General features: G+C 42.8%; 1 long non-coding RNA gene across 1 annotated transcript; it reads right to left on the bottom strand.

Annotated features, from left to right (window-relative positions):
• Positions 1-11,889: 11,889 nt before the first annotated feature.
• On the bottom strand, positions 11,890-19,306 carry LOC306640224. Its single transcript, XR_013757772.1, has 3 exons — positions 16,571-19,306; positions 14,116-14,190; positions 11,890-13,233 (listed from the first exon to the last, which is right to left on the bottom strand). It is a non-coding gene; the product is annotated as an uncharacterized lncRNA (long non-coding RNA).
• Positions 19,307-20,102: the final 796 nt, after the last annotated feature.

Here is a 20,102-nt window from a genome sequence, read left to right as displayed (position 1 = left end):
GGGATCCCTTGAGTGGGGAAGCACTTGGCAGCAGAGTTAGACACCCTTGAAAGAGGTGGGATGCATGGTGGGATGCATGGCTAACTCGGGTTGCTTCTCATTCTCTGAGGCCAGGCCATTAGGATGAGGTTTGCAGATGCCTGTCTCTGATCCTGACTAGTTTAGAAAGTGCTGGGCAATGAAAAGATGCCCGGATGTCCAGAGGGGAGGAATCATTTCTGGAAGACTTCCTCCTGCTCCTTGGCTGTGTTTCAATAAGAGCCTTCTCCTTTTTCACCTCTCTTCTGTTGTTGGTGGTAGGATGTGGGGTGGACCTTTCTGCACCCAAATGTCTGCGCCTCTAAGCCAGACCATTAGAAGAACAGATGTCAGTCGGTTCGTTGGGAATATTTCGGGGCTTTGGTTGCAATATCCTAGAGAATCTCCAAGCACACGTGCCCCTGTGAAGGTAAACCGCCACTGACTCTTTGTAAGAAGGAAAATTTCTCAGCAAGTTAAGAGGGCAGCTGCAAGAATCAGACAGACCCAGGTAAAGATCCCAGCTCACACAGTTGTCCACACGACTGCGCGAGTCATGTTGACAGCGTCCGTCTGCAGGACTGTTGGAGTGGGATACGGGTCTGCGCTCACCTTGGGTGAAGGTGGAAGGACCAGACACGGTGGCGCATGCGCATGGTTTAGTATGAAGCTTGGCGCATACTGAGCGCTCAGTAATGGGGAATACCACTGTGATTAAAGTAGTGGCCTTGCTGTGATTGTTTGGCACTGATTAGCCAAGGGTTGGAGGGAATGGTCCCACAGTGGTGACCCAAATGCTCCCAACTGCCATTGCTCCCACAAACGGTCCAGGCAGCTGTTACAAAATGGCATTTACACAGGGGCTAACAGAACACAGTATTAATTATAGGATGCAGCTGGGTCATCCCCAGGCTTCGGGGACTTCCCACACACGGCTGGCGCACTGCCCTTCGGAGGCAGTCTTTCCAGTGACTTCCAGACTGACCTTAGGGGGCTGTTTGTGGCTCAGCTATCAAAGGGTTGTTAATTTTACACACATACCACATTAACACACGCTTTAAATGGTCTCATTAGTTTTTCTGCTGATATCCAGTGTTGAAATTATTACTCTGGCTTCAGAACCCCTGTGGACAAGAGCTCTCATTATTTTATAAGGGATAACACCCCCACTTACCCATAAATCTAGGGCAGCTTCCATTTGGACTTTCTTTGTGGTTCATTTGGTCCATTAGATTAGAGAGGTGATGTGTCAGAAACCACCAATTTGCTGTTCAGTTAGGACAAATGCAGTAGGGTAACTCAATTGCACCAATGCAGGAAAAGAGCTAGGTGCATAGGTGAAAAGAATCAGGTGCCATGGTGGACCACAAGCTTGAGAGCAGTTGTCGGTGCAACTCAGTTTGAAGGATTGACGCTGATTATATTGAACGTGTGGGCTGTTCAGCCTGATCAATCCTCCAGAGAAGAAACATTAGACAAAACAGAGATTCAGTACACCTTATAAAATTGCAAAGGAGATTTTATTAAAGCCAGCTTCACATGTATCTCAAGGACTCCTTTTAGCTAAGTACCAGAGTGTTACCCTCTAGTTTAATCTATGAAACACAGAATCCTTGCTTCTCAGAGATTGCTTTTAAAGTAAAAATTGCCTCTTATGTTTTGATTATTGAGGCTATGCGTGTACTGAGCTGAGCCCCTTTCAGAGAAAGAAGAAGGGGGAGTGGGACAAAGGGCATACATATGAAGATCCCGTGGCCCTGGTGCACCCCAGTCACTAGCATCTGGAGATGGGCGTCAGTGGGGGCTGAGGCTTCAAATTCTCTCATGCCCACTGTCCCCCACATGGGGTCCCCTGCTCTAGGGGCTATGGATAGATAGAGTAAAAAATGTTCCTCTCTCCTTCTTTTGGGCTGGTGTCCAAAGAACAGGGACCAACTCCTGATGGGACATGAGTGATGAGGACTCCCTGTCAGATATCGAGGAGATTGAGATCATTCTACCACTTCACTTGTAGCCATCATGGATAGAAAGGAACCTTCGGTTAGCAGAATCCACCATGCCGGTAGATGGCTGTACAAACTGTGCATTTGCCTCACTGACAAACCCAGTAACAATAAACCTCAGCTGGGGGACTTCCAGTGGGTAGCCCCCAGTCGTTAGGTCAGAGCCCACACTGATCCAGCTGGTAGAGACACTGCAGAGGCGGTTTCCCACGCAGGGTGTCACTTAGCATCCATCCCCCCTGCTGGATTCAAAGCTGGAAGAGACCAGGTCTCCTCATCACAGCGGGCTCAGCACAGAGCCCCGTACCCAGGGGACTCGGGATGAGCATTTGTGAATGGAGGGATTGCAGCTACACATAAACATGCCCCGAATTAAATGTTCTGAGCTGAATCATCCTCTCATGGTTGCCTGGGTTGAAAAATTTAAAAAGTATTTCCACACATGATTAAACAATGTTATAGGACATTATGCACTTATAACTCCAGTTTTGCAAGAGAGACAGCAAGAGAGAGAAAGAGGTAGGGAGAGACAGAGACAAAGACACCTTCAGAATGGTGGGAGACCTAGAGAAGACTAAACCCTAAATATAAATAGTGATTGCCATGGGGCGTAACACGGTATTTTTTTTCTTGTATTTGCCTGTATTTTTCAATAATTTTTAAATGCACATATATTAGAAACATTTTTATTAAATTTCTGAGCAGATCTCAAATGCACTAGAACCTGTGTCTTATTACAGTAACTTGGCAAACAGTGTGTCACCTTATTTTCAGAGTCCCTTTCATCATCGGCAGCCACCTTATCGATGCCCCCTCCTTTCCTCTTGGGGCTGTAATTTGTATTTTAACTTGAAGAACCAGGTGGTGGAGGGAAGAGAAAAACTCACAAAGCTCCCAGCAATCTGGAGGCTGCTTTTTCTCCAAGCAAGCAAATCTCTTTAGGAAGGTAAGGAACCATTGTAACTGAATGAAGAGGTGTTCTGAGGTAAGCATTAAATAGATGTGTTGCTTTTCCAGTCTTGACTGAAAGGATCAAGTGACTTCCTTTGCCCAGAAGTTACAATTCCATGATTAACAGAATTTCCTCACAGCTTTGCAGGCTTCAATTCTTATTCTCCCAAGTGTTGACCTCATTGCCTCCTCCTCTCCTCTCCTGGGAACAGTAGTCAGAACTGCAGTTCCGGGGGGCGGGGTGGTGACAGAGTTGCAATTTCCTGGTGAGCTGGAGTACCAAGGGGAGCATGGGGACATGGAGATAGGAGAGGACCAGAGGAGCACCCCAAGGAAATCAGCACAGCCTCTGCTCCTGAGGTTCTACCACCTAGTTGGTATTTATTTTGCTGCTTGGAAATCCTGCCTCTGCCCCCAGAGATTATAGGATCCTGAGACTATAAATACATAATCCCAGGAAATACCTAGTCTGAAATCACACAGGAAAAGATGCATAATAATTCTTTTCATTAGACATGTCTTAATTTCCAAGCATTTTGGAATTACACTCATTGTTTAAATGCAATAACTATCTAACCCTGTATGTTTTTGCATATTACCGTGCTGCTACTGTAAAAAGTCTTATTTTCTTGGTCCTTCTTTATGTAGTTTGTAGTGTAATACACGTCGCAAATTATTGTAATCCATCTCAAATGCTATTTTGAGCTGCAGTATGTTGTAACTCATCCATTCATTCAATTTTTTCTAGGGTAAGGTAAAGGCTTAGCTGTTGTTAAAAAAGCGTGGCCTCTTTCTATGTACAACCCCCATGGGAGCACTCCAGGGGGGAGTGAGTGGGGGCTGAGCCCCACAAATTTCTTTCTTTTGGGGGAGCCAGGTTCCCACATTTTGCTGCCCTGCCATCAACTGGGCTGATGTCACCGTGTGATTCAACATGGCCCGTGAGTGTGTCTGTGTTTCAACTTGTAGGAAAGTGAGCCAGTGGCAATCCAAGGCAGGCAGCTTGTTTTTATTGATTTTTTAATGAATAAACTTTATATTTTTAGAGCAGCTTTAGGTTCACAGCGAAATTGAACAGAAAGTACCGAGAGTAGCTATGTATCCCCATCCTTCATGCAAAAGCTCCCCCACCATCAACACCCCATGTCAAGTAGGGCGTTTTATTTTTCCTGTTAATGAACCTCCACGGACACATTCCAATAATTCAAAGTTCACAGTTTACATTTGACTTCACTCTGAAGAGTTGTTCATCCTGTGGGTCTTCAGAAATGTTTGACATGTAGCCACCACTGTAGTGTTGTGAACAAGGTTCACTGCCCCAAAGATCCCCTGGGCTCCGCAGTCTGTCCCTCCCCCTCTCCTAAAACTGGCAAACACTGATCTTCGTACTGTCTCCTTAGTTTCCCTTTCCCATCATGTCATATAGTTGGAATCATCCAGTATATGATCTTTTCACTTCTTTCATTTAATAATGTGGTAGCTCATTTTTCAAGCACTGAATAGTATTTCATTGTCTGGATGTATGACAGATTATTCTTCTTATTTGAAAGACATCTTGGTTGCTTCTGAGTTTGGGGAATTTTGAGGAAGGCTGCTATAAACATCCACACGTGGATTTTAGAAATAGGTTTATGCATATTATATTAATTATAACTATATTTTAAACAAGCTTTTAAGTTACAAGATTTCCAAGTATTAAGTACTTAAGTTAAGACTTAAAATTTCCAACTGTGTCCATGGAAACATACTGGCTTTAGTGGCAAAGTTGACTGAGTGGTCTGGCAAAGCACTGTGTTCTGATAGTGGTCCAAGAGAAAAAGTGTCTCAAGGCATCTTTTAAATATAAACAGACTTTTTAGGGTTAAAATATTAAATAAAATATTTGATATCCATATTAATGTCTGATTCATTCTACTGTCTTTCCCATCCCCCCTCCCTTCCAGTAACTCTATCCTGTCCAATCTGGTGAATCTTCCCTTTTCCCTCCCCACCCCCCACCTATTGTGAGGGAACATTCAGTCTTTGGTTCTTTGGGATTGATTTATTTCACCTAGCATGATAGTCTCCAGTTCCATCCATTTACTGGCAAATGCCATAACTTCATTCTTTTTATGCCTGAGTAATATTCCACTGTGTATATATACCACATTTTATTTATCCATTCATCTGTTGAAGGGCACCTAGGTTGGTTCCATAGCTTAGCTATTGTGAATTGAGCTGCTATAAGCATTGATGTGGCCGGGTCAATATAGTATGCTGATTTTAAGTACTTTGGATATATACTGAGGAGAGGGAAAACTGAGTCAAATGGTGATTCCATTCCAAGTTTTCTGAAGAATCTTCTTACTGCTTTCCAGAATGGTTGCACCAATTTGCAGTTCCACCAGCAATGTATGAGTGTACCTTTTCCCCCACATCCTGGCCACATTTATTGTTACCTGTATTCTTGATAATTGCCATTCTGACTGGAATGAGATGAAATCTCATGTAGTTTTAAGCTGTGAGCTCAACAAATCTCCTTTTTAAAAAGTCAGGCTGCCTCAAGTACTTTGTTATAGTAACAGAATACAGACTAATACATTTTCTCTGGCAATAGTACAGAGCATGGATATGGTGGAAATAAGACCAGAGCCAGCGGATAATCTAGAAGTGACTGCAGTTTGTACCAGAGAGGTTGAGGCTGAAGCAACTTCAGGGGAGAAAGCATAGAGAGGAGAACCTGATCAAGTGTGTGATTCAGAGATCAGAAATAAAATTCTATGGCCAGCTGTGGTAAGATGAATTAGAGAAAATGATCTGAATTGAGTCTTAGTTTTCTGATTTGGTAGCAGAGTGGATTATAATACCTGTTACAGGGAGGAGACCAAGGAAAAGAATCAAAACTGGGGTTGTTGGACAACGGTGCTATTTGCTCAGGCCATATTTATTCCCATGAGCATATATATCTCCAGGAGAGATGTCTAGCAGACTGCAATTGGATAGGAGTCTAAAGTCCAGCAGCATTGTCAGTCTGGGAGACTTAGATTTGGGAGCCTTCAACACAGGAAGGTGAGCATTAAGATTCTGACTACTGTGCAGTGTGGGAAAACAATCAGTGGACCAGAAGCCCTAGAAGGAGTAAAACGATCAAGAAGTTGGCAGAGGAGGAGGACCTGAGAAATAGAACAAAAAGCAAAGATCAGAGATGGTGGAGGAGAATCATGGGAGATATCAAGGAATGAGAGAATGTAGGAAGGATGGATAAGGAAGAGAGTCAAATGAAAGGTCCTGTTAGAACAAGACTGGCAGCGTCTACTGGCTGCCTCAAGTTGGGTAGGACTCTTTTGAAAGCAGAATGAGTTCAATGGTAGGTTCAGAAGTGAGGTGATGGTGGGTTTAGAAGCATAGGCGACATTTTCAAGGATCTTGGCTGAGAAGTAAAGAACCAAGAGAGACTTGCTTCTCTATAGGTGAGTCTGGATAATAGTGTAGGCCAAGGTCAAGGAGCTAACAGCAAGCAAGAGAACAAATTAATAGAAGAAAGGCTTTGTGAATGGAGCAAGGTCCTAAAGGTGAAGGCGATGATGAGTGACAAGCTGCGATGTGGGTGGGAATCTGCGTATGGGTCAGAGTGGAGCTGGGGTGTCTTGACCAGGAGCAGTTTGCCATCTTCCCTCAGATCCTGAAGAGGAAAGGCTGTTTGTAAATGAGACACATGCTTCTTAGCTGTTGATGCTGGCTCAGTGGAGGTGGGAGGAAGCAGAAGTTCACACCAGAAGCCTGTTTTCTTGATGAAATAGGACACAAGCCCATATGCTGAGAGAGAGTTGGGGCTGGAGAAGAAGGCTGCACATGAGCACCTGGCAGAATAGGAGAGGAGGGCCAGGTGGGACCCACACTCTACCCTGCAGACTGGGTAAAAGAGCCAGGAACGGGTATTCTGTGTCAATGGCCTTGTGAAGAGAATGGGAGCAATGGAAAGAGACGAGCTCACCAGCAGAGAGTGGAGTGGGGAGAGTTCTCAAGGACTTCTGAGTTACTCAGTTCTGAAGCAATAACTAAAGTCTCGAATATTTTAGGAAATGTTTTTACAGACATGTTTCATTTAGTTTTCATACCAGTACTGTGAGGCAAGTTATTATTTCCTTATTCTGCTGATAGATGAAGCAAGACTCACAAAAATGGTGACTTAAGCCAAGCACGGTGGTGCATGCCAGTAATCCCAGGAGCTCGGGAGACGGAGGCAGGAGGATAACGAGTTCAAAGCCAACCTCAGCAATGGGGAGGTGCTAAGCAACTCGGTGAGCCCCTGTCTCTAAATAAAAGACAAACAGGGCTGAGGATGTGACTCAGTGGTCAAATGTTCCTGAGTTCAATCCCCAGTACCCAAAGGGAAAAAAAATGGTGACTTAAGGTCAGACAAGTAGCAAAGGCAGGACTTAAAACTAGATATTCCGTGTTCAGGATTCACACACACACATCATTTGATCTTTAAAGACACTGATGATGCAAGTCAGGAATAAAAGTACCCACCTTGGGTTAGTTTTTCTAGGAGTGAGGTTGAAACCTCCCTTTTCTACTTGTGACCACAAATACAGCGCAGCTGGAAGTTCCCCAGCATGATATTGACATCAAGGTGATCCTGGACTTTCCTCAACTAATCTGCCCACACAGGTCCCCACTCAGGCTCACCTCCATGCCTCCACACCAATGCCCTTCTGCTGAAATAATCTCCCCTCCGTTGTCCCCTGGAAACTCCTTCACCTCCAAATCTTCCCAGTTGTCTTTCTTCCTGCTAAATGCCCTGATTCGTGTTTCTGCTTGTACCTGGGGCTCATCATTTATGCCCTCAGAATTGTTGCCTACACAGCTGTTTCCTTCAGGAGGCCAAGAGCTCCTTGCAGGCAGGGACTGTGCCTTATGTCTCTTTGGATCTCTACACCATGCGCCCAGCACCATGCTTGGTGCAAATATGGGTTAGTCACATGCAAATAGAGGAAATGGACCTGCTCCCTTTGACATGTGTCTCAGTGAAAAGCAGCCAAAAAGCATTGGTTAGCTCATCACGCAAGTAGTCTTAACAGAGACTCATTGCTTTGGTTGAGATAGGCAGACATAGAAGAAACATTGAGAGATAATTAGCAAAGGCTAATTAATTCTTTCCCTCAGACTTTCTTCCTTTTCACTTTTAAATGTGTGGTATTTTAATATATCCAGAAATTGACCACGTTCCCCCACCTCTACTCCTGCCATGATCCTGGGCCATGCCACATTCTCTCTCGCCTGGTTGATGGTAACAGCTTCCTAACTGGTCTCCCTGCCTCCCCTTGCTAGTGAACAGTCTATTCCCTGTACCCTGATCCTGCATCAGAGCGACCTGCTTCAATGAAGGTCAAATAATGTCCCTTCTCTGTTTGGTCATCTGCAGTGGCTCCCATTTCCTTCTATGTGAAAGTCAAAACCCTTTCATATCTTTCCAGGGCTCTGCACGATCTGTTCCTGTTAACTCTGACTCCGCCTCTTCTCCGCTTCTGGGCATCCCTACCTTTCTGAAGGTTCCAGGTGCGTACTTCCTCACTGCGCTTCCTGACCTGGGTGCTCCTCCACCTGATTTCTTTATTACTCACCCTCTTCTCCCTTCAGCTCTTTTATTCAGGTGATTCCTTTTCAGTGAGGCGTCCCTGACCACACTATTAAACATGACAAATCTCTACCCTGATCCAGGGATCTCCTGTTCACTTCTCTGCCGTATTTTCTACCCAGTACCCAATGCTGCCTAGCATATCACGTGTTACTTTTCTTCTGCTTTCTTCAGAAGGGCAGTGTCCAGCTCTGCTTTGCTCATTTCTGTATCCCTCCTACCCAGAATAGTGTCTTGCACAGACCAGGCGCTCAGTGGATATTTGTTGATTGAGTTCTGATCCAAGACTGATCTCTTATTTCCTGGTTTTAAAATATGCCTGACTCTCAGATTGTTTCACATGCATTCATTCTGTTTGTTTAATGAGTACATTTCAAAAACACCGACCATTTACACTTCACGCCTGTGTGACAGTCTACAGAGATCAACTGCATCTGTCCTTTGACTTGCCTGACCCCTTACACCCCATCAGCTCGCTCTAACTGCATCTGTCCTTTGACTTGCCTGACCCCTTACACCCCATCAGCTCGCTCTGCCTCTCCAGACTGCTGGGTTTCCTTTTTTACTTCCTCTGCTGCCCCCAGGTTCTCCTCCTCTTGGGAAAACCTCATCATTCCTGGAGAACTCCTTCCTTTCCCTGGAAGAACGCTTGCTTCTGCTGATTGAATCTTTGCTTTTTAATCAGCAATGAGGAGGTGGGGGGTGGAAGTGGGGAATATACTTAGACCATCATATATCATTTTATGGAAGAAAAGGCCTGACATTTTCATTGGCAAATCAATCCTAGAGCTCTGGGACTGGAAAGAACCTGAGAGGTCAGCCCATCTATCTTCACACCTCTGGGCAGTTCTGAATTGAAAAACCATCCCCCAAACACGACTGTCTAGCTTTTTCTCTGGCTATTCTCTAAGGAAGCTAACTTCCTGACCTCTTTTGATAAGCCATTTTAGTGTCTTAGTGGAAAATATGAAATCATTATTAAAGCACTTGCAGTGCCCTAGGGTTTGGAATTGAAGCACAAATTCACAACCTTGGAGTTGGGAGTGGGAGGTTGGGCCCTGGGACAGGACCAGCCTGGGTTTGAATTTTGCATTGACCACTAGCTGAGTGAGTGACCTTGTACAAATGAACCTAAAAAAAAAAAAAAAAAAATCATTAAAAAGAAGAAATTTTAAAAAGAAGTCCTTAGGACTTTATAATCGTGTGTGTGTGTGTGTGTGTGTGTGTGTGTGTGCACATATATAAAAATTATAAGTTATGTGCTCAATAAATGTACAAATATATACTTATGAATGTTTCCTCTTTTCCTTTCTTTTATTCCTCCCATCACTTCACTCAGTTTCATTTCATATTTAATAAGCCAGCTAAGTCTTCCCTGCAGAATTTTCAAGTCCAAGAGAATCTTGCAGCTTAATGATATCCCCAACTTTTATGAGGGATACCATGCCATTTGGTTATGATAATTTGTTTATGATCATTTGGTTATCTCCAAATCATTCTTGCCTGAAGATAAATACAGTAAGCTTAAAAAATGGATACAGAAGCCGTGGATATTGAATTTGAATCCAAGTTCAAAAAATGTATCAGATGTGCGCATTGGAGCGCTCATGTTCATAGAATCTTTGTTTCTTCATCTGTAAACTAGGTGTAAAATATCTGCTACCCCACAGGGTTCTTCCAAACAATTCAATGAGATTACATATGCAAGGGATTCAGCATAGCGCCCTGGGACTTAGTATGTACTTAACACATGATAATAATATTTGCTAATATTTAATATGTATCACCCATTTCAAGTATGTGAGGCATTAAGAAGTACTTTACATCTATTAACGGTAAATGAATCACAGCTTTCATTCAGTCGATTGCTTTCATTATCATTTCTACTACCATGTTTTAGAGACCCAGGAAGGAAGACAACGAAGAGTTCTTTCCTCTCCAAGGACCTATTGTTTTGGTATTCAAGCTAATAAGGTGTATCAGAGTGGTTGGTGTTAACTCTGCTAAAGAGAAGAGGTGAAGAAGGGCTTCGCCCTTGAATGGAAGGAGCAGTCAGTAAGAAGAGCCTGGTGCTCATAAGCACGAGGCTATTTCTAACAGCATAAGTGCTGGCACCAAAGTTCATTTCTCAGGCTGCCTGTTATCACCGCAAGGGCGATAACTGGGTTAGCGGAGGGGTGACAGGGAGAGGGCGAAGTGCGTTCAGAGCTGTGTCGCTCGGTTTCTGTGGTTTGTAAGTACACATCTCTCCAGAAGTGTAAGTGGGAGAGAGGGAAGGGTATGATTTTAATCTTCAAACAACAACAACAACAACAACAACAAAAAGCCACCATAGCTGGTCAAACTGACCTAGTGGAATAAGAAACTTAATTTAGCAGAACAACAGAGTTGACAGTATGGGTAGTCAGACTTCCAATGCTGTAACAGATACCCGAGATAATCAACCTAAAAGAGGAAATGTTTGTTTTGGTTTAGTTTTGGAGGATTCAGTCCATAATTGGGTGAATCTGTTGATTTGGGCATGGTGACCAGACAGCATATTATGGCAGTGGAATAAACTGCTCACCTATGACATCTGGGAAGCCAAGAGAGAGGAAGAATAAGAGACCAGGACCTGCAATCCCCTTTGAGGCACGTCTCCAATGACCTACCATCCTCCCATGAGGCCCCGCCTCTCAGAGGCTCTACCACAGCCCGCGAATAGTGCCACAGGACTTCATGGGACGCTTATCCAAACTATCATGACTGTTGTCAAAGTGCTCCAAACACATTTCCATTTTCAATTTTTTAAAGAATTTACACTTATTATTTCCAAAACACCAAACAAAGCAGAGAAAGAGACAATGTTGAAGATGTGTATTTTAAAATTCATCATAAAAGAGAAAACCCGATACATACTAAAGATGCCTCTGGCTGCTGAATATTTAGATAATCCCTAACGCAGAGATCCGAGGTGGAGCTGTTTTCTGTCCTAAAAGGTGATAATGAACCATTTAAAAAGAATAGTACCATTTGAATTGCCGGAATTGGTTACCAAATCTGAAATGTCCTTCCTAAATTGTTACACTCTCAGTTTAATTTAATAACATATAATTTCTAAATTATTAATTGAGTGCTTTCAAAGATTATTTTTGAATGAGCTTCTGAAATACTCTGGGGAGGCACCAGGAGAAGTAGTAACTAAGGCATTTCTTAGGGTACCTCCTACTCTCTCCAAGCTCCCCATAGTCTGTTCCTCTTATTCATTGGACTGCCAGCATCACGCCTTTATGCACGGATCTCTCCCTTGCCCTTTCCTTGGTGGTGGACTTCTTGTCCTCTGTGTTCTGGGTTGAATTTCTTCAGGTGAAGAGGGGATTTTCCTCACCACTTTTTTTTAAGGCGTTTCCCCCCTCCACCCTTCCAGCCTGCAGGGCGTTGTTCACAGCCACAGCAGTTCATTTGATTTATTTTCCCGTTAATGGGTTCTCCCTGCTAGACCGTACACCAGTCTAAGCTAAGCTGGATGGAACTAAACTATTCTAAGATAAAAAATAGGCAGAACTCATGCCTGTCTCACCTTCATGACTGCCTCAACCTTGAGCACAGTGGTTGAAACCTAGTAGAAGTTTTATATGTGTGGATTGACTAGATTGCTCTAAAGCTGCCTCTGGGCATATATTAAGTTTGTCCTAAACGTCTCTCCCTACATAGTGAACTGTAACCTAACTTGCTCTGTAAACAGATTGTAACCTACTCTTGTAACAAGTAGCTGAGTCTCAGCCAATCACAAATGCCAATGATTCAAACCACTCTCAAATATGACAGGCAGGAGCTATAGCCCATCAGCCTGCCTCTGCACATCACTTCCTTTTCTCTGGTTATATATATAACCTGCTTATGTGGTGGGGTGGGGCATTCTGAACCATTTTTGGTTCAAACTGCTACCCAATTCTAGGATTGCAAATAAAGCTAATTAAGCACTGCAAAACTAAATTTGTTGTAATTTGGCCTTTTAACAGTTTAAGCATGATGAGTGAAATTTAAAGAGTTCTTTTTTGTTTGTGACACACTTATGGAAAATACAAATGCCCAGAAAGCGAATCCATCTTCAGCTGTGATTAGGTCTATGTAGGAATTCGTGCATTTATTTAACTGAAGATTGGTGGCATTTGACCTTGGATTATTCAAGATCCAGAATATTGTCAAAATGTATTCACTCAAGTAAATACAGTTTGATTTAAGTAATACCATTTGGGTAGTTGGGGACAGAGTTATTCTTACCATTGAAAAGAGGAATGAAAGTACCTTTCACCTGGAGTCTGTAGTAGCTACAAAGGCACTATCCTATACAGCATAGGGGCAAAAAGTCATGGTGCCTTTCCTTATACAACTGTAAAAGATAAACATCAAATCTCAGACTTACTAACAGCTGAGCAGAGAAGCCGCTGTCTGTGATAATGCTACAATAATGCTTGGCATTATTATTCCCATTTTACTAATGGTGAAAATAAAGTTCATAGAAATTTCCCAGGTCCTCGAACTTAGCAAATGGAAAGAGGCAGAATTCATAGCCAGGTCTATCCAATCCCAAACTCACCAAATTAAACAACCCAACCAGCATTACTTGAGGTGTACCACGCAGAGCCGGAAACCGGCAACCTAGGAAGTGAAGAAAGACAGAAACCCAGGTGATTGTCTGTCCTCGGAATACATCATCAAACACATGCGAAGCAGCAACAGCCCTAACCTGCACCAAGCAAAGATGAGCCTGACATTTCTGGGTAATTAAATAAATGAAAGTAGGATGAATGTGACAATAGCAATGGGCAGGATAAGAATAATGTCGTCAGCAAGATTTTCACAAAAGAATAAGAAAGGCAGGAGGTGTGTGAGTGCAGCTTCTTGGTGGTCACTTCTGGCTCCTCCAACACTACCACATACCAGCTGTGTGGACTTTGGGTCGGGCCTGAAAGCCAGGAAGAGCAAAAGGGATAGTCAGAGTATTATAGGTCCTAGGATAGCCCAGTCTGGCCCATGAAATTCAAGGTGTCCATGATTTCTGAGGAAGCAGGCAGGGAACCTTCAGAAGAGAGTAGTCCTTTGTTTCCTTCATGCCAGTGTGAACAGCATCTCCCATGTGATAAAGGGACATACATGTGTGAGATCAGTAGTTCCGGGTACCTCCCCTGAGATAGAACTCATGTAGTTATGAGTTCCATTGCAGCTGCACCTAATCTTGGCTTTGCAATTTATTTAGAATTACCAACAAAACAAAACAACAAAGACAAAACAAAGGCACACAAGGGAACTTTTGGAGATGGTGGCTATGTCTAGTCCCTCAATTGTGGTCATGGTTTCACAGGTGAATATATATGACCAAACTCAACAAATTATACACATTAAATATTAAGTATTTTGTACATAAATTACACCACACCAAAGCAGTTTAAAATAAAAAAAATAAATAAGGGAACAAACAAATACACAAAATTGAACACTACTTTTAAAAAAGAAAAGTGAACCAGGCATGGTGACACACACCTGTAGTCCCAGCTACCCAGGAGACTGAGGCAGAAGAATCCCTTGAGCCCAGAAGTTTGAGGCTTTGAGGCCAGCCTGCAAAATGGTGAAACCCCATAAGTAAAATGAAAGAGAGAGAGAGAGAGAGAGAGAGAGAGAGAGAGAGAGAGAGAGAGAGAGAGAGAGAGAAAGGGAGGAAGGGAAGGAAAAGAAAATAAAGGAAAAGAAAAGAAGGCCATGGGTTTAGCTCAGTGGTAGTGTGTGCTTAGGATGCTCAGCGTCCTGGGATCAAGCCACCGCACCAAAAAGGAAAAAGAGAAGGGTGGAGGAGTCTTTGTCCCTTTATTCATTTGTGACATTTGGGTTAAATCCCAACTTGACTGTAGAGGACAATGAATAAGAGAGAAATGTTGCAGAGAAGATGCCCACGTTATTGAGATTTGAGAAGATATTGAGATTACTTAGTAAATGTTTCTGTAGAAACGTAGGCAGCATACTCCCTTTTCCTGTTTGTGCACCTGGGTTGGAAAGAAAGAAAATTGTAGGTTGAGTTATAACAAAGAGAATTTTGTTTCCTGCCATGCACGGGTGCTTTACAGGTCCTGTAGTGCTTTATAGGTCCTTTTCCAGAGGTCAAGGGCTTCCTCCTTCCACAACCAACATTACAGAAGGGATCTCAGCAGCAGGGAAGAGGATTAACTCTTGGTCGTTCAGACCACTGGATTCTGCATGATAAAGTTGAGACAAGGGAATGAGCATGATTTCCTATGTCCTTCCCTCCCCCGGGGTGTGCTCCTTGTGGATACGAGCACGATTTATTTATCCTGCTTAATTTCTTCAAACGTCATTAACTCTATTTGTGTATGTCCTTATTGGACCATGCTGTGATATTTAGTGTGCACTTAAAGTGGTTATCAAAGAAAGCACTTGCTTATTGCCAGCATTTAATACAAGTATCTAATTAAGTTCAGGTTATTGTGTTAATTAGCATCCAGATCTATAAAGTTTATTAAGCTATCTGATTTTAATATAACCCTACTGCAATTAGTGGTTATGTATTCATTCAACTGCTCAGATAAAAAACATTAAGTCTGGATATATAAAGTGAATTGTTTCAATTCACCTAACCATTAGATTTTATCATAAAATGTTTATTAGAGTAAGAGGTGCAGTTTTACTTTGAACTCAAGTTTTTAGTGAACCTATCATCAACTTTCATAATGAGTGTCCTACTTTCATACTTGGTCATGGCCATGAGTTCCATTTGCCTTGATTTATTTTTTAAAATATAACATTTTAAGATTTTTTTTTTTTTTTTGGTACCAGAGATTGAACTCAGGGGCACTCAACCACTGAGCCACGTCCCCAGCCCTATTTTGTATTTTATTTAGAGACAGAGTCTCATGAGTTGCTTAGCAGCCTTACTTTTGCTGAGGCTGGTTTTGAACTTGTGATCCTCCTATCTCAGCCTCTTGAGCCACTGAGATTACAGACGTGCACCACCACGCCTAGCTCACAACATTTTAAAAATTGTTTATCAATTTTATGAATGCTATTCAAAAACTTCCTCTTCAACCAATACTTTACATTTTCACAATGAGTGTATAGAAAAAGGGATCCCTACGACTTTTTACACGCAAAGAAAATAAGAATCTCCAGACGGGAATGTTCTTGAACTCTTGCCACTAAACCCACAAACTACCTGTGCTCTCTCGCCTGTGAGCAGAAGACCATTCCTCCTCCCACTGAAGCTGTTGCTCTCCAGCCTTCTAATCAGGCACCCCCACCTGGTCTTCCTCCGACCCCTCCTCCACCTGCCACTTCCTTCAGTACTAAGCATTCTCCAAATTTCTTGTATTATAAACCATGCTTTTCTTTGCCCCAATCTCCTATCATCCCTATGGGCTCTATTGCCACCCCTGCATTTGGAAGGGCACTTCTTGAAGAGCCACTGGCTTCCTCACCAGCCAGTCATTGCATGGACTCATAGGTATCTGACTGCTTCACCGAACGCTAACCCATAATCTGCCTGCACTAAATACATTAGAGGTTCCTTGAGCCTTCATTTTCTGGGCTTCCTGGGGATATTTGTCAGTACGGACAGCTTGCCCCTTTTGGTTTTCCTATAAAGCAGCACTCTCCTGATCAGCCTCTTTTCTTTGGTTCCTTTTCAGTTTTCCTATTGGTTCTTCTTCTGTTTGATCTTTACAGTTTCCTTAGGATTCTGTCCTTGGCACTTTTCTCTCTTGAACCATGCTCTATGGGCTGTCTATCGCTTCATGGCTTTTATTCCCATGTAAACTTGGCTAACTCCCAAATTTATATCCCCCAGCCACCCACCCATTAACACAGCCTAGGCAGATACAAATCCCATCTGATCACCTCAGTGAGTACATTCTTCCGTGTCTTCCATTGATTCTAGGATAAAATCAACCTCTTTCCAGGGTCAACTAAGCTTCCCAGGATCCAGCCTCACCTTGTTCTCCAGATTCCATCTCTTTCTAATCTTCTTCCAGAACTCTACATTCCAGCCATGCTGGACAGCATTCATTGTCTTGGATGGTCCATGCTCTTTCACCTCTGAGCCTTCTTCCATACAGTTTTTCCTACCCAGAACCCTTTTCTGTTCACCTTCCTGCCTGCCACCCTCAGAACTCTGGTTAAATATTATTTCCTTTGGGGAGAACTTTCCCCAAGCTATGTTAGCTCCTGCTGACCTATGACCTCATACTTTTTGATATTGTTTACTGCGTTAACCCACTTCCTAGCTCAATGCCTGAAATATATTAGGTTATTAGAATAATTTGTCGAATGAATGAATTTGCCTAAATGACAATAACATGATTGTTCACTTCATGTTCGAGAATGTCCACCTTTGGGAGGGTGGTCCTGTATGTTCTCCCATTTGCTAATTAATTCTGCTGCTTCTAAACTAAACTGCTTATTCATAACAATTAGGTTATTTTATAAAATCGTGGAGGAAGAGGCTGCAACACCCAAAGACAGCTGTGTTGCACTCCTGCTATAAGATATGGGGTGTGAGTCTAATTGAAAAGGTGTCTAACATCTGATTCAAACAACTCCTTTTTTTTTTTTCCCTCAGACTTGTTGGGAAGTTTACACATATACTCTAAAACCTGCTTTGAGTATTATGAACAGCTGATTATGAAAGCATTTTCCTTGTAACACCTAAAAATATTTACTCTGCTCTTACATATAGCTTCATTAACCCTTAGATGAAGGTTTTTACAAAGAGAAAAAACAGGGGGTCAGGATGTAACTCTGTGGGCCCTGGGTTCAGTCCCCAATATCACAAAAAAAGCAAAGCAAAACAAAAAACGATTTCTACATAGGCAGACATTAACTTCACAGAAAACTTCCAGAGCATACCAGGTTCATAAGGTTATAAAGTTGGGAATATCTTTCAAATGTCTCTGTAGGGTCAAGATACAGGAATGGAGATGAGTCTTCATGGGGACTGGGGAGATGTTGCGTCTTTCTCCATTTACCCTACTGATTTTCACTCCTGCTGCTTGGAAAGATATTTGACTGGTATTTTCCCACTCTGTGTCTGGACTTCAACTACTGGGAAAGCTCACCCTCTAATAACTAAAATGTTTCATGGGCTTCAAAGAAAACCTACATCAGAATATAGAGAACTTCTATGATAGCCTGCAGTCCCAAGAGTGGTGTTTTGTCCCACGGGGGAGGGATGGGCACACATGCACATATTGGATTTTATTTGGAATTTACTGTTTTGTGGGTTTTGTTATTGTTGAGCCTAAAATAAATAGCAGGACTGGACCAATGGTGCTCTAAATGCAGTGAAAAGGAGCACAGCAGGGAGCATGCATCTCCACCAGGCTGATTTAAGAGCACGGTTTTCTAAACACAAGAGAAGGAGTAGATGACCTTTCTGGATCCCTCCAGTCTAAAGATTTTTATGATTCCGTGCACGTCCTCTGTCTAGACATGAAAGGTGGATGCTTTTGCTTTTATGGCTACAACTTGGGGAAAAGTCTAACTACTCCACCTACAGCCAGATCCTAGAAACTGCTCAGCCTGTCAGGAAAAATAACAATAGAACAAGGGAGGGAAAAAAGCCCACCGGAAAGAATACAATTTCAGAGTTCATAGGGGAGGATATTTCCCACATTTGCTTTTAGTCCAGCCTCCTGAAGTGACTGTCATTTTAATATCTGTCTTCCATAGTTTGCAGTAATTATTCATTCTTATATTTAATGTCTCATAGGAAGTCCATTCCATAAGAAGAGGAGACAGAAAACTTGGCTCTTCCTTTGACAAGTGGGGAAAAAGACCTGGAAAGGTAAGTTAGATGTCTGTGGTTGCACAGTGATCAAGCCAAGACCAGGCGTGGTGACGATGGTTGAGTCATGAATGTGCAGATTTTTCTGCTCCTGAGCCTGACCTGACCTGCTATTCTGTCATCAGACATTACACCTGGAACTCTCTCCCCTCACTCATGGATTCCTTACTCACTCTTCTGTGTGGGGGCAACCTGGACACAACCTTGCCCCCGCTGGCCTCCCTACCTTCCTTACTATTTCCCTTACCTACTGCCTCCCATTTCTCTAACTTCCCAGACCCTACTGAACTCAGATCATAGCAGCCTCCTTGTTCTTTCTCAACCATGCCAAAGGCCTGCCCTGGATGCTCTTCCTTCACGTACCCATGTGGCTTGCTCCTCTTCCTCTCAGGTCTGTGCTCAGATGTTACTTCCTCTGGGAGGAATTTCTTAACACCATATTAAGTTCTTCCTTCTTTAAAGATAAACTAAATGTATATCATAGAGCTTTCTAAATCTTATATCTAATATGTGTGCTGAGTAGGGCATGAGGTCACAAGTCCTCCTCAAGCTGTTGTGGCTCCAGTCCCCACAGTGGGCTGTGGCTAACACGAACATCCTCCTTGCTTGACCTTACCTAACGGTTTTAAGACTGAATGATGGAGAAGGGTGACAACAGGGAGGGGAAGGAGGAGGCACTATCACAGTTCTTTGAGACTTCATCCTTAATCTTAAGCAAGTTTTACGCTGGAGCCCAATGTAGGCCTTTCCTGTCAATAAGCTCTGAATTTCCAATTACAACTCAAGAAGCTGGCTCTGAGTGTTTGGTGCTTCTAAACAAGGGGGACTTTCCAGCCAGCTCCTGACCCAGAAATCTGATAAATAAGCTCGGTGCAGTGGCACACGCCTGTAGTTCACTCAGGCCCCCCTGAGTTCACTCGGGAGGCTGAGGCAGGAGGATTTTCGAGTTCAAAACCAGCCTCAGCAATTTAGTGAGTCCCTATCTCAAAATAAAAGGGACTGGGAATGTGGCTCAGTAGTTAAGCACCCCTGGGTTCAATCCCTGGTACAAAAAAAAAAAAAAAAAAAAAAAAAAAAAAAATCTGATGAACAAATTCCTCAACTTCCTGTAGGATGGTACTTGAAAGAATAGAATCTCAAAAGGATTATCCATAACCACCCAGTAAGTGATTTCATGATAATCAAAAGACTGCTTTGTCTAAACTCCAATGTTGAAAAAAATATAGTTGGAGTTGTTCTGAATGATTTCACTAGCATAGTTCTTCAGAGGGATTTAGTGACATTTCTTCTCTTGACCTCCTTAGCAGCTTACCATTCAGGCTCGTGAACTTGCCATGTGACATTGGTAATATTGGGTAATGTACAGTCTTGTTTCTTCTGCTAAGTTGATTTCATGATCCCTAATGTCCTAGAGGGGTCTGCCACTTGTGGTTCCATAAAAGATCCTTCTTAAAGACGGGTTAAGATATTAGTCATTCACCATGATGTGCACATCACAGGGCTCAAACCTAGATAAAGAAACTGAGAGGTGAAGGAGTTTTGAAGAACCTTATTCCCAGAGGGGGTTAAAAAAATAAGATAACAGGGCTTTGGTTGCAGATTGAAAACAAATAAATGACAATCCCTTACTGGGGCCTAACATCAGACCTTGATGTAGGTGTCTTACACATGCTATTTCATC

Source organism: Sciurus vulgaris (assembly GCF_902686455.1).
Source record: "Sciurus vulgaris genome assembly, chromosome: 11".
Lineage (NCBI taxonomy): Eukaryota > Metazoa > Chordata > Mammalia > Rodentia > Sciuridae > Sciurus > Sciurus vulgaris.
This window is presented reverse-complemented; position numbering and strand designations above follow the sequence as displayed.